This window comes from Lactuca virosa, chromosome 5 (assembly GCF_052849685.1).
Source record: "Lactuca virosa cultivar CGN04683 chromosome 5, Lactuca_virosa_CGN04683_v6, whole genome shotgun sequence".
Classification (NCBI taxonomy): domain Eukaryota; kingdom Viridiplantae; phylum Streptophyta; class Magnoliopsida; order Asterales; family Asteraceae; genus Lactuca; species Lactuca virosa.
The window spans coordinates 392598369-392610803 of NC_136430.1; the positions used below are offsets into that span (position 1 = coordinate 392598369).

General features: G+C 39.1%; 1 long non-coding RNA gene across 1 annotated transcript; it reads right to left on the reverse strand.

Annotated features, from left to right (window-relative positions):
• Nucleotides 1–1743: 1743 nt before the first annotated feature.
• LOC145112664 (uncharacterized) lies at nucleotides 1744–11758 on the reverse strand. Its single transcript, XR_013710611.1, has 3 exons — nucleotides 11633–11758; nucleotides 11334–11544; nucleotides 1744–1951 (listed from the first exon to the last, which is right to left on the reverse strand). It is a non-coding gene; the product is annotated as an uncharacterized LOC145112664 (long non-coding RNA).
• Between the last annotated feature and the right edge of the window lie 677 nt (nucleotides 11759–12435).

Consider the following 12435-nt stretch of genomic DNA (forward strand, 5'->3'; position numbering starts at 1 on the left):
GGTGTTGTGAATCGATTTGGGAAACACCCATTTGAGATGGATCTGTGAATTGGATTAAATTAAGTGATATATTTGGAGAGAGAGATCCCTTTACATATTATTTTATTTTTATTTTTTAAATAAGTGAAAACATCATAAATGGTCCCTGCGGCAGTGAAATGACGAAAATGCCCTTCATTTAACGGACAAAAGTTAACGGAGTTAACAATAAGGACCAATCGTCAAAAGTTTTGAAAGCACGGGGACCATCTATGAGGTTTTTAAACCACAGGGACTAAACTTCAGATTTTGGGTAACCACAGAGACCATTTATGATGTTTTTTCTATTATCATATATTATCTTTTAAGTTGTTAGTGCCACTTTTTAAATGAGAAATAAATACGGGTTGGGCTTGCAGGTCGCAATTTCTTTCTTTATGTAAATGGGCCTTTATCCTTAATGACCCATTTTCATTGCTATTGTTTCCTGATTTCCTCCTAATTCCGAACTCTAGCCCATCATCACTCGTCACCATAAAAAAGACCAAGATAAATTGGCTTAGAACAAAACTGGACCTAAAAAGTATTGGTAAAAAAATACCAGCCGAGACCGGTGTAAAAAACCGGACCATTTTCCGAAACAGGCCAGAGGCAGGTCCAATACTTGTCCCAAAAAGTGTGGAGTCTTCTTAGGCAGGTGTATTACTATTTTATTTACATGTTTTTTGTTTACTATTTTCCTTAAAAGATTTTTGTTTACTATTTTCCTTATAATGCAAAACATCTTCATTACATGTGTATTATTATTTTCATTAAAAAAATTGTTTGAATTATAGTATATATACATAAATATTTATCGGATCAAACGGATATAAATATAAAAACCAAAATCCGAACCGAAAAACAACCGTAAATACCGCAGGACTGAACTGGTCTCGAACAAGACCATATCAAAAAACACTGGTCCAAATAAAGATCGGTTCAAGAGAACGGACCATTCTAAGACCGATCCAAGATCTGTCTAAGACCATTTTTGTGCACCTCTAATCATGAATCTAAGAACCGAACTTATTAGGAGTTTTTCAATCAAATAAGTTTTATTAAAATCCAAAAAGCTATCGTGTAAACTGTAAATCTAAAGTCTTTTCATTTCTTTATAACTTAAACTCTCAGTGTGTTTTTTTTAAAAAAATTAAAATAAAATTCTAATGATATTAAATTCATTTCCATATTTTTATTTTTATTTATGTGGGACAATAAATAGGCTTTATGAAAAAGATTTTCTATAATAAAGATAAGTTTTTTTATTTGTTATGTTGGTATGGATGAGACACCAAAAAGCTAGGTGATAAAGTTTTGTAGGTGCTCTAACCACTAAGTTTTGCAGGTGCTCTAACGCTAAGCCAAATCGGCTCGTTAATGTAAAAAGTTTCTTTTCCAAGTTTGAATCGTTGACCTTTTGCCTTAAATGCAAAATGTTTTTAGTTTAAAAGTAAATGGCTTTAACTTTCATAGTCAATAATGTAATCATGCCAATATGAATAACATTAGGGATAAGATCGATCTTGATACCGAGCCAAACAAAATTGGAATCGAAAAACCGAAAATAAAAAATGGGAATGTTAAGAATCAAGAACCGAGTTGTATTGGAGCGCTCGGTTCCAGTTACAATACCAGGAATTCGGTTTTAGAACCGATTTGAACTGAAAGTACATTGTTATTTCAGCGGGATATTTGAAACTCAACCAAATATGTAACATCCCGAAATATATGTAACATCCCAAAATATAGAGTAATTTTTTCTTCTTTAAAATATAGTAAAACCATTCGATATCATTCCAAACCAACAATATTCAAAACATGAGTAATAAGTTCCAATAAATTATTAGAGTGAAATCATAAAACTGATAATGCGGAATCTCTGGTATGTGATGCGATCAGGCCGAGGTTTTTCCTTTGCCACTAGAAGTACCTGAAACATTTCAAACTTAACTCGTAAGCACAGAGCTTAATGAATTCTCAAAAATACCAGATACAACACAATTAATGGGCCCCGCCCTGAATAATGGATTTCGTCCTGAATAATGGGCACCACCCAGCATAACATAACAACGGGTCTGACCCGAAAAACATATAAACATACTAGCAAGAGTCACAAGGACAACAAGCATACAATGAGACCTCGTCTCTACTCATAATATAGTGAGAAGGCTCACCTCACAGTCAAGCAGACAAACACCACATCTCACAGGAAATGCAAAGGTTGGTACTACGAACCACCTAAACATTAATAAATAGTCAACTATCAGTCTATGACCTAAACCCTAAAGTTTGACCAAAAATCAACTTGGTCAAGAGTCAATGGTCAACGGTTGAGCGACCGCGCCATGGCCAATCATAGTTGCGCCATGGAACTAGATGACAAAACAGACGTAACCAGATACCGTCGTCGCCCCGCGAAAAGACATTTTCTTTATGCTTATTTAAAACAGAGTATTCTTTGTAAATGCAGAATTTGTCCCATAAAAGTATTTCCGAAGAAATGTTTTTCATTGATTATTAAAAACTTGGGATGTCATAACTGATACAAGAAGCATAAGCATAAACGTAGTCATTACAGGCCTTACAACATATTATTATACTATGGCCTACACCTCCTCGAATCTCTCATCAGATCCAAACATTATTATCCATGTACCTTTGTACCGCTACCTGTGATACAAAGAAACTAACTGGTTCGAGTTTGGGAGCCTGGTGAGCACATATGGTTTTCAACCCATAATAATATAATTGATTTTTTTTATTATGTATTTCGCATCAAACAATTAACCCGGTTACTCATTCCCATTATTCTCACTCCCTAATCCTAAATCATTGATCTTAAGGGATCTATCCTAAAGGATCTACGAGTAAACAATACTGCCCCACGATTCCTTAGCAATATGTGCTAATAAGACAACCATGAGGTGAACAGTGTACCCACATGAATAATTTATTCATACCTACAGGTTGTAGTCCCGTTTGTATGTAGTTCCCTAAAATCTACAGGTCGGAGACCTGCCCATGTATAGTTCAGTAACACCTACAAGTCATAGACCTGTCCGCGTATGATTCTTCAATGCCTACAGGTCATGGAATGTATACAATTTATTAACATATACATGTTGTAAACATGACCATGTATAATTGAGTAACACCTACAAGTTATAAACCTGCTTGTGTATGGCTTATAAACATCTACAACTTACAAGCTTGTCCATGTTTCATCCGACTTGTATAGAATAGTATGTGGTCATCATCAATACCCTACTAGGTGATTACATTGCTAGTAAAGTAGTATTATAAAAGTCATGGCATCTTATCATCATTTTCATCTCTCATCACCCTTCACTACCCAATGTATTATAAGCATGAAAATACATATATGGTTACATCATATAAAACTCGTCTTGTAATATTTCATCTAACACAGAACATCTTGAGCATAGAACATAAGCACATATAACATTTAATTATCTAAATACTTCATATCTATGTGTAAGATGAAAGTAAATATGCACTCACTTGTTAAAAGTGGATGACTTGATATTTAGGCAGAGCTACGCCTAACACTTTTAGTTTTTCCATTGATATGACCTAGGTACGAGTATCACTAAGTCTTAGTCTTATATTCTTGTGACTAATGATAGTCTAGATTCCTCAACAATCCCAATGTCTACTGATCTATAGCTGATAAGGAGCAACCACGTAAGATCATATCGAAGTTAGGGTCTGTTTGGTATACATAGTATACTGTTTGGAAATCTCACTTTAAACACCTCACTAAATCTAGCCTAGACATCACCCCTATAAGTAGATCAATCAGTATTATGACATGAAATCACTGATAAATCTTATTTATAGATTCATAATAACAGCTATGAACATAAATATAAGTTACACTTGAATTAAGATAAGTGCAGCTTAACTTACAAAGATTTATAGCGAAAAGTCGGAAATTGCACCGGCAGAACTCCAAATCGAACACTTCATTTCATTGGGCTCATAGATACTCACGAGTCCCGCTAAAATGCTCAAAAGTCTGAAAAGGTCGGACCCCAAAGATTTGAGAGATTCCAGAGAGAATATGAGAAATGTGTAAGGAAAGAATAGATGGAAACACTTATATTTAGAGGGTTTTACGGTGCGTGTCGCGCGCTTATCTTGAGATGCTGCGAGCTTTTCGGCTACGCAGATCCTGTCAAATCCTGCCACATGTCAAAAATTATGTGGGCCACGTTTGCGCCTTCTAGAAGCATGTGTCGTGCCTACCTGCGCGTGACATTTTTCGAAAAACTTCAAAAAATTATATCTTTCTCATACGAGTTTCGTATTATGTGGGCCACGTTTGCTCCTTCTAGAAGCATGTGTCGCGCCTACCTACGCGTGACAGATACTACAACTTTCATTTAGACTCAATCCGCTAATTCGTACTTTATTTTTAGAGTTATATTTTTAACAGGCTTAGACTCTTAAAGTCTGTATAAAATCATAACTCTTTCATACAAATTCTGTTCTCGACTGTCTTTATATCGACAAAATCCTACTTACGAGATCTTCAACTTTTGTTTAGATTGTTTCGGCTAACAATCAACCGATTTGAATTTTGATTTTTGTGTTTGCACTGTTGCGCTAAAACTTCGAAAAATCATAACTTCCTTATATGAAGTCATATTTGGACGTTCTCTACATACACGTTCTCACTTTTCTGATTACTACAACTTTTGTTAGATTACTAAGGCTAATAAGCAACCTATATCTGATTCACTTTTTATGACGCACATAGTTGTGTCAGTTTAATCGCGAAACTTCGAAGAGGCATACCTTCTGCATACGAATTCAGATTTAAGTGCTCCTTATATCCACGAGACCATCATTACGACTACATCATCTTTATCTAAGATTATCTATTATATCTTAAATGTATAAACCGAATCTGCAGGCGCTACAGTTACAATAGGAAATAACAAAACGAAAGTACATTGCTATTACCTCATTCACTTGAAAGTATGTGCCACTGGGTGGGAATCTACCTCTCATTTCAGTTCAATATGGAATCTATTTATGTGCATATAAGATCCAAATCATATATAAATTACATTATTGGTCCCTGAGCTATATAAAATAATTCTTTCCTTTTTATTTATTTTTTCAATTTGCATCCCTATTTCACTATTTCTTAACGTTTTTAATCCTTGATCCGTCAATTTCAGGAAGCATGACAATTGTAGTGTAGGGGAAAAAGTGTAGTTTAGTGAAGTTTTGTAGTATTTGTGTACTTTATACTCACCAAGAGTGTTGGGTGGGGGGAGGCATTTGGGTCTTTTTTTCTTCTTTGGTTTTCTCTTCTTTGATCCATCATCTTCATTGGATGTAGGTCTCTTATTGTAACCCCCCATTCCTGGTACAAAAGTAATTCTCTAAATGTTCATTTTATAAAAGCTACTCGACGAGTTGGTATCCCTAACTCGTCGAGTAGGTGCGAGCTGGACCGCGGGATTTAAGTGGACTACTCGACGAGTCGGAAATGGACTCGGCGAGTAGGTCCATCAGGAGGAAACCCTAATCCTTAGGGTTTGCACCCTATTTAAGCATCATTATGAGTCCTCACCCCAGCCTCCATCACCTCCACAGTCCATTCTCGAAACCCTAGAAACCATTGAGTGTCTTAAAGCCTTTCTTGCCATTTTTGTGTGATTTGAAGTTAGGAGAAGGAAGAGATTCATTGGTGATTCAAGAACAGGCAGAAGATCCAGAGTTTTAGTTGCATTTCAGAGCTCTTGAAGGTATAAAGTTTGTACCTTGGCTTATTTTCATTTAGATCTTCTTGAAAGCTTTTTTGTTGCCACTTTTGAATCATTTCCAAGATAATTTCGGGTAGAAAGCCTTTGGGACTATAAGGACTTTAGATCTAGGCACTCTTGAGCTCCAGAAGCTCAAAGTTACCACCTTTATTCAGCCAAGGTCCCATTCTATGCCCTAGGCTCTCATTTCTAACTTGTTTTGGGTGATTTAGCTTCATAGCATCATGCATGCACGTAAAGTTAGCAACTTTACGTGTTATTCTAGCATAAGGAGTCCAGATCTATGAATTGGAAGCAGTGGGATCACCTAGGAACGACTGTATAGTCTGAACATGCAATGGACTCGCCGAGTTGTTCTTGGGACTCGACGAGTCGGATCGATGTCCCCAAACCCTTCTTCGATTATGAGTGATACCACTGAGTTAAGGAGATGACTCAGCGAGTTGGACATGAGTGAGACTCGGAGACAAAAGAACTCGACGAGCCCAAGGTGAGACTCGACGAGTAGGATCGAGATGTCCCGATGTTATGACTGTGGGAACTCGACGAGTCGGTAGAGGGACTCGGCGAGTTGGATTGACTGAGAGTTGACTTTGACCTTAGCGTTGACTTTGACCAAAAGGGTAAAATGGTCATTTTACCCTAAGAGAGATTATTAGTTTTTGATTGAGTGTTGTTATGGAATTATAGCCGGAGAGTCGCCGGAGCAGCAGATAAGAATCCCTCGCCCAGTTTTTCAGCAGCCAGCCATACGAGGTGAGTTTCCTTCCAGTAGGAACGGGTCTACGGCCACAATGTCGGCCCGTTTAGATGATAGTAGTTCCGTACTTCGGTCCGATGCTGGGCGGGGCCCGATGCAGTAGTATGTATGCTTGATGTCTTTGTAATTCATGTATGTTTGTGATATATGTTATATGATCCGGACTTCGGTCCGATGTCGGGCAAGCCCGATGCAGTTTATGTGATTATGCTACATGTTCATGCTATGTTATGTTCAGCTTATTCCGGACTTCGGTCTGATGCCGGGCGGGGCCCGATGTAGTGGGCGGGGCCCAAGTTATTCCAGACTTCGGTCTGATGCCGGGCGGGGCCCGATGCAGTGGGCAAGGCCCAATATGTGTTATTTGTGTTATTGTATAGTATGTGGTAGTTTGGGGGAGCTCACTAAGCTTTGTGCTTACAGTTTTCAGTTTTGGTTACAGGTACTTCCACTAGCAAAGGAAGGGCTCGGGTTGATCGCATGGCACACACCACAGTCACAGCCTGGGAGTTCACTCTGATGATTTGATATGAGATTTTGATTTGAGACAGATACTATGATGTTTTATGATACATGATTATGTTTTCACTTATGATTTTGGATGGTTGATGGTTTAATAATGTTTTAAAAACAAAATTTTTGGGTTGTATTTTTGGGATGTTTCAAGTTGGTATCAGAGCCTTGGTTTGAAGGATTCGGGCACACTTTCGAGTGTGTCTGAACTCAAACTAAGGAATTGGTATAGAAATTTTCAAAAGGAAAATCATTTTTACAAAAAGGATTTTGAAAATAGAAAAGAACTTTGAAAAGAGAAAAGGGTGTGGTGCATGCAATCAACCGAGCTCAAGTAAGTACTTCCAAATTACCCATACAAGTTTATGTTATATTATGATTATCAGCTTTATTAGAACAGCATGCTAGATTAGGACTAAGGATCTAGAAAGGATGCCTTATGTTCCTGTTATATGTGTTTCAGCTTTATGAGAACTGCATGCTAGTACAGATTAGACAAGTATGACAGCCAGAGTGGTATATGCTTGATTATGTGTACTCAACGCCCGAATGCTGCTTGCTTTGTGCTTTTAGGAGTTCTAGTTGTCTTTCACTAACTAGTAAACGAATAGGTTAAGTTACATATTGTAAGGACAAAATAATTTCAGAAGGTTAGGTCTAGCTCTATTTCGCAGCTCTTGTTTGAGTCCAACCGTTGTAGGGTAGGATCTCTCATTCGAAGAATTATCTAGTCTGAGTAATATGTAATAGTATTCGCGAGCTAGTTAGGGAAAGAAAACAGGGACTTCTTATGCAGCTGATGGCGGAGAGTGGGTTGGTGATTACCCTAGGGCAAGCCTAGGACGAGATTAGCATGAGATCAGTAGTAGTAGTAGAAGGGTCTTGGTGGAGTCGAGGCAGTACTTGAGGAAAGTACGGATAGATGTTGAAGGTAGTATGGGCCCGTACTACTGAAAGCAGAGGATTCGTACTCGAATCAAGGAAGGCTAAGATAAGACCAGGGAACTTGTAGTATGAGTGATCCCTCCAGTTATATTAGTATTCTGACGCTTGTTATGATGTGTTTACAGAATGGTGGTTTTACGCCCTAGACTAACAGTTGGTAGCTCAGGTGCAGGAGAGGGATCGGGCTCTGGCTCTGGAGCCGGGCAGTTAGATAAGCAGACCAGGGAGTTCATCTCCTTGGAGGTCACACGCATCATACTAGACCAAACTCCTGTGATTTTTGGATCGGTCAAGGAGGGTATCCTAGAGCTTCTGAATAAAAAGTTGGACGCGTTCCGTACTGAGTTAGCGGCCATGATGGGATCGCGCACATTGACGTTCAGGGAGTTCAAAGCTTGTGGAGCTCCTGACTACCATGGGGCTCGGGACCCCATTGCGAGTACCAGATGGTTGGCAGATGTCGCCAACGCGTTCCACACCAGCAGATGTCCCGAGGGGGACAAGGTCAGATTAGCATCCTGTCTTCTGAAGGAAAGGGCACGAGATTGGTGGGAGGAGATCGGGAGAGCTATTGGAGATGACACTGTGTTGGATTCTATGACCTGGAGTGATTTCACGACCAGGTTCAGAGCCGAGTTCGCACCTGCTATTGAGGTGCAGCAGCTTGCTAGGGAGTTTCAGGACCTCCAGCTGACAACAGAGACTGTGGCGGAGATTACCACCAACTTTAGGGAGAGGGCCCTCCTCGTTCCACAGTATGTGGCGGACGAGGAGATGAAGAAGGCCCGATATCATGAGATGTTGCGGAGTGATATCCGCCAGTTTGTGAGCCGCTCCAGCTGCAAGACGCTGGAGGAAATGATTGCGAGGGCTCGTGAGAGGGAGATTGATCTAGAGATGGAGAGGAAGAGGAAGCCAGAGGCGACGTCTGGAGCAGCAGGTTCGGGCAAAAAGCCCAAGGTGTCTGATCACAGGTCTAGGGGACAGCAGAGCCACAGTCGGTGTGGCAAGTGTGGCAGGTTGCACGATGGAGTATGCAAGGCGGGGAGTTCCGGCTGCTTCAAGTGCGTTCGGACTGGGCATATGAGTAGGGATTGTACAGCTACTACCACTACCACCACAGCATCTGATCTGATTTGCTTCCATTGAAATCAGAGGGGACACAAGAAGTCCCAGTGTCCGAGTTTAGCACCTGTAGGACAGGTGGTGGTACCCGCTACTACCCCCCATTCCTGGTACGAAAGTAATTCTCTAAATGTTCATTTTATAAAAGCTACTCGACGAGTTGGTAGCCCTAACTCGTCGAGTAGGTGCGAGCTGGACCGCGGGATTTAAGTGGACTACTCAACGAGTCGGAAATGGACTCGGCGAGTAGGTCCATCAGGAGGAAACCCTAATCCTTAGGGTTTGCACCCTATTTAAGCATCATTATGAGTCCTCACCCCAGCCTCCATCACCTCCACAGTCCATTCTCGAAACCCTAGAAACCATTGAGTGTCTTAAAGCCTTTCTTGCCATTTTTGTGTGATTTGAAGTTAGGAGAAGGAAAAGATTCATTGGTGATTCAAGAAGAGGCAGAAGATCCAGAGTTTTAGTTGCATTTCAAAGCTCTTGAAGGTATAAAGTTTGTACCTTGGCTTATTTTCATTTAGATCTTCTTGAAAGCTTGTTTGTTGCCACTTTTGAATCATTTCCAAGATATTTTCGGGTAGAGAGCCTTTGGGACTATACAGACTTTAGATCTAGGCACTCTTGAGCTCCAGAAGCTCAAAGTTACCACCTTTATTCAGCCAAGGTCCCATTCTATGTCCTAGGCTCTCATTTCTAGCTTGTTTTGGGTGATTTAGCTTCATAGCATCATGCATGCACGTAAAGTTAGCAACTTTACGTGTTATTCTAGCATAAGGAGTCCAGATCTATGAATTGGAAGCAGTGGGATCACCTAGGAACGACTGTATAGTCTGAACATGCAATGGACTCGCCGAGTTGTTCTTGGGACTCGATGAGTCGGATCGATGTCCCTAAGAGAAATTATTAGTTTTTGACTGAGAGTTGACTTTGACCTTAGCGTTGACTTTGACCAGAAGGGTAAAATGGTCATTTTACCCTAAGAGAAATTATTAGTTTTTGATTGAGTGTTGTTATGGAATTATAGTCGGAGAGTCGCCGGAGCAGCAGATAGGAATCCCTCGCCCAGTTTTTCAGCAGCCAGTCATACGAGGTGAGTTTCCTTCCAGTAGGAACGGGTCTACGGCCACAATGCCGGCCCGTTTAGATGATAGTAGTTCCGTACTTCGGTCCGATGTCGGGCGGGGCCCGATGCAGTAGTATGTATGCTTGATGTCTTTGTGATTCATGCATGTTTGTGATATGTGTTATATGATCCGGACTTCGGTCCGATGCCGGGCAAGCCCGATGCAGTTTATTTGATTATGCTACATGTTCATGCTATGTTATGTTCAGCTTATTCCGGACTTCGGTTTGATGCCGGGCGGGGCCCAAGTTATTCCGGACTTCGGTCCGATGCCGGGCGGGGCCCGATGCAGTGGGCGGGGCCCAGGTTATGTCGGACTTCAGTCCGATGCCAGGCGGGGCCCGATGCAGTGGGCAAGGCCCAGTATGTGTTATTTGTGTTATTGTATAGTATGTGGTAGTTTAGGGAGCTCACTAAGCTTTGTGCTTACAATTTTCAGTTTTAGTTACATGTACTTCCACTAGCAAAGGGAAGGGCTCGTGTTGATCGCATGGCACACACCACAGTCACAGTCTGGGAGTTCACTCTGATGATTTGATATGAGATTTTGATTTGAGACAAATACTATGATGTTTTATGATACATGATTATGTTTTCACTTATGATTTTGGATGGTTGATGGTTTAATAATGTTTTAAAAACAAAATTTTTGGGTTGTATTTTTTGGATGTTTCACTTCTTACTTGAAGGTTTAGAAGTAGTAGTAATAGTATGAGTAGGTTTTTTTTTTTTTTTTTTTTCCTCTCTATAGGTTTTTGAAAATAAAACCAAAATTCAATTACTTTCAAAGTACATTGATTGTTGTAATAGGAGGGAAGAAATATAATAAGAAAGCCACCGTGTGTTGTTAACAATTCTTTCTTACCTTCTTCAATTAATGACTCATATACTGCCTTCACTCATTGTTTAATAAAAAGTTGAAAAAAATCAATGTTTTTGGAAAACAAGACCAATAGGTTGTTTCTTTTTTACGCACTAAGCTCATTAAGTGATAAAAAAACACAGCCCTTCAATAGTTAAGAAAGTTCATGGAGTAAACCTGAGTAGAGATTGTCTTTCATATGTTCCCAGTTATGCATTGCACGATACTTTTGTAAGCCAAATCTTCACTCATACCATCTTGTGTATACCTTTTAAACAAATCCTCCACAACGCCAAGCAAAAAAGATTATTGATGTTATATGTAGGTCAGACAGACCGGTTCGGGTTTGGCTTTGATTTTGGAGTTGTTGTCAGGCGTGTTTGATGAACTGGTTAGAATAAACCCAGATAAATTTCTCCAAATCATTATATAAGCAACAAAAGAAGAAGTACCACGTTAAGAAATTATTAACTCACCAGATTTTTGCATTTGATACCTGGGTTCAGCGGGTTCAGCGAGTTAATGCAATCAATCGGTTTCACCAACCCATTTGTCTATATTCACTTCAAGTATATATTCAATTCAATGTGAATATTGCACGCCTAAACATAAATAAAGGCTATATACATAGAAATAAAGGCTATACAAATAAATAAAGGCTGACAACTTTTAACTTTTGCATTTTAACTTTTACATTGAATAAATAATGAATACGATGGTTTTTTTTTTACTTTTTTTTTTGGTACAAATCATGTTTCCAATTTAAATCATGGCAAATTAATTGAATGCATGTAACTAAATTTATTCTAGAGAATTGAATTAATGTTATTTTTAATATTATTTTAGAATTTTTTTTTAATTAGCAAAAAAAATGAAAAAATAAAAAAAGAATTATATAGAAAGTGGGTTGAGTGGGTTGGAAAAGATAGGGTTTTCATATGGTGTGTGTTAGGAAAGATAGAAGAAATAGAAAGTAGAAAAGCTGATGTGGCAGTGGGTTCAGTAGGTTGGGAGGGAATGACTCCCTCCTCTCTTAGAACGATTGAAAATTGGTGTTCAAATGAAACAGAGTTCTTATTGTAGTTGTAGTACACCCTTAATTTCTTTAGACTAAAATCACTTAGCGTCGGAAACGTTAAATTAAAATAAAACCAAAGAACATTGTCTACATGAATCACTGATCGCAGCAAACTATAATCAACATTTGAAAAAGCGAAAATGTTTGCTTTAGTAATTGAAGTGCAAGAAGTTACCGATAGTATAATTTCTCATGTATTCG